Below are 2,740 nucleotides of genomic sequence, written 5' to 3'. Positions count from 1 at the left end.
GAGCTTTATGGCGCAGGCGCCCGGCCCCGCCCCGCCCCTGGCCCCGCCCCGTCCCGTTCCTCCGTCCGCGCCCCGGGGGCAACCAAGCCCACAGCCGAGGATCCGGGACCTCAGCTCTTCTCTCCTTGCTAACTGGCAGCCACTTGGACTGCTGCTACTCTGCCAGCCTTTGCCTGGAATTGATTGGGGAACAGAGGCCGAGCTCCTGCCTGCTTCATTAGTTCATTCGTTCATTCATTCATTCACTTAACACAACTCCAACACCTTCTGTGTTACAGGCAGCGTTCCAGGTGTTCAGGACGCTTAGGTGAAAAGTAAAATATATGGCTTATCAGATGCTGGTAAGTGCTACTGAGAAAAGGAAAACTGAAAAGGGTGCTGGAGATAGAAGATGCAGTTCTGAATAGAATGGTCAAGGCAAAACTCACTAAGAAGGTGACATTTGAGCAAAAGCCTGAAGAAGGTGAGAAAGCAAGCCACTTGGGTATCTGGGGGAGAAGTGTTCAGGAAAAGGAAGAGCAACTGCAAAATTCCTGAGGAAAGCACGCTGATATTTTAGCAACAGCAAAAGGTGAGTGTGGCTAGAGCAGAGTGAATGAGGGGAGAGTGAAAGAGGAGGTCAGAGAGGGAAGGAAAGCAAGAAGTCATTGTGAGAACTTTGAGTTTTATTCCCACAGAGATGGGAAACCATTGAAAGGTTTAAACAAAGGGTGGGGTGGGGGGGCATCATCTGACATGTTTACCAAAGGATCAGACCAACAATTCAGTAGGCATGAAAGTAAGGACAACAGATAGGATGCTATGGTAAGAATGCAGACCAGGAATGAAGGTGTCAAGGTAGGAGGAGTTGGGCCTGGTGATCTATATATATTGAGTGAAGAATTAAGAGAAAGAAAAAGAACAGTCAATGATAACGTCTGGTTTTTTACCCAAATTCCTGGGAAAATGGAATTGCCATTACATCTTGGAGAAATGCCAGTTTCAGGGGGAAGATCGTTATATTATTTTTGACAAGTTTTCAAAACCTATTAGAGATCTAAGTGGAGGTGTTGCGTTGGGTGTTCATGTCTGGAGTACGAGGAGGGATGGTTCAGGCAAGAGGAAAAACTTGGGAGGCGTGAGTGAATAGATAGCATTTGAAGTCATGAGCCTAGAGGAGAGTGTGGATAAGACAAAGTAAATGTAGTCAGAGAGAACAGGTCCAAGGACTGTGCACTCAAACTGAGCTTCTCCATCGCCCAGTTCCCCCAGAAATGCCATCCATCCAGGAGTGTGCCCTGTCCTGCTGCAGTCCTAGGCTTAGATCCTCCTCTGACCTACCTCCCAGCACCATGCTGTCACTGCCACTTCTGGCCTTTCTCTCTCTGCCCAGAATTATTTGAGTTCCTAAAGATAAAGAAGGAAAAGAAAGGGGTCAGAAATTGAAGAGATGGTCACAGGACTTTGCAGGGAACAGCCCTGCCACATGGCCCTTATTTGTCCAGAGTTTTGGGTCATCTGTCAACTCTGAGGTTTAAATGGGCTTCCCATATCCAGCAGAACCCTGACAGTGCTGAACAGCATCTGTTCCACTAGTTTCTGAGAAACCCTCCAATCACAGAGTTCCCATCCAAGCAGCTATCTGCACAGAACGGCACTCTCAACCCTCAATCCTGTGTTTCAGAACAGAACTCCATCCAACAGGAAGGCCCGGTCTCAGTAGCTATTACCCATATCATCCACTTGCTCTATGATTCCTTTGACGACTCTCGACAGTAGGAGCCACTGCCTCCCTTTTTCTCAAGCAGGCTCTTTTCAGTGATCACAGCAGACGTCTGTTTATCTGTTGTCTTGATTCAAAGCCACTACCTCTCACCCTTGGGCTTCTTCCTCTGCCTCCTTGACTGAATCAGAGATGAACATATGACTTAAGCCAGAGATGAACACATGACCTAAGTAGTCAGAAGTGAAAGTCACTCAGTTGTGTCTGGCTGTCTGCAATTCTGTGTACTGTAGCCCGCCAGGCTCCTCTGTCCATGGAATTCTCCAGGCAAGAATGCTGGAGTGGGTAGCCATTCCCTTCTCCAGGGGATCTTAACCCAGGGATTGAACCTGGGTCTCCCGCATTGCAGGCAGATTCTTTACCATCTGAGCCACCAGGGGAAGCCCAAGACAGCCAAACAGGGACCCAAAGCCAGTAGGAAAAACTCAAGTTTTTTTGTAGTGTTAAGCTGCCTGTCAGAAAGGACAGACCACGAAGAGAAGGACCTCCAGAGAGATGGTGGAGTGAACCGCATCACCTAAGTTCCTGGGGCCAGGCCTCCTCGGTATGCAGCTGCAGCACGAACCACTGATTTCCCCTCATCTTGACGTTGTTCTAAGCTAAGCTGTCATTTACAACTCCCAATCTTTCCAAAGATTTTATGGGTGTTCACCTGCCCCCTGCCACACTATCCTCCCCAATGTCCACTTCCATCCACCTGAAACCCACAGGAGCAGCTTAGGTCCTAAAGAGGAAGGAGGCAAGGCCTCCAATGATTACCTTTTAAAGGTTTCATCTTCTTTTTAATATTCTATAATGTACACCTCCAGCAGTTTGGCCTCTGTGATTCCCAGCAGCTTCAATTATTCCAGATCTCCCACCTATTCTCAGATCTCCCCGTAATACTTTAACATTGTACGTTGAAATTCCAGTTATGTGGATTTTCTATATTAGCAGGAAAGTATGGTTACTTTCCTACTCCGGCTAGTTTACTGCATG

The sequence above is a fragment of the Bubalus bubalis genome, chromosome 18 (genome assembly GCF_019923935.1).
Source record: "Bubalus bubalis isolate 160015118507 breed Murrah chromosome 18, NDDB_SH_1, whole genome shotgun sequence".
In the NCBI taxonomy this organism is placed as follows: Eukaryota; Metazoa; Chordata; class Mammalia; order Artiodactyla; family Bovidae; genus Bubalus; species Bubalus bubalis.
Note: the sequence above shows the minus strand (reverse complement) of the source record.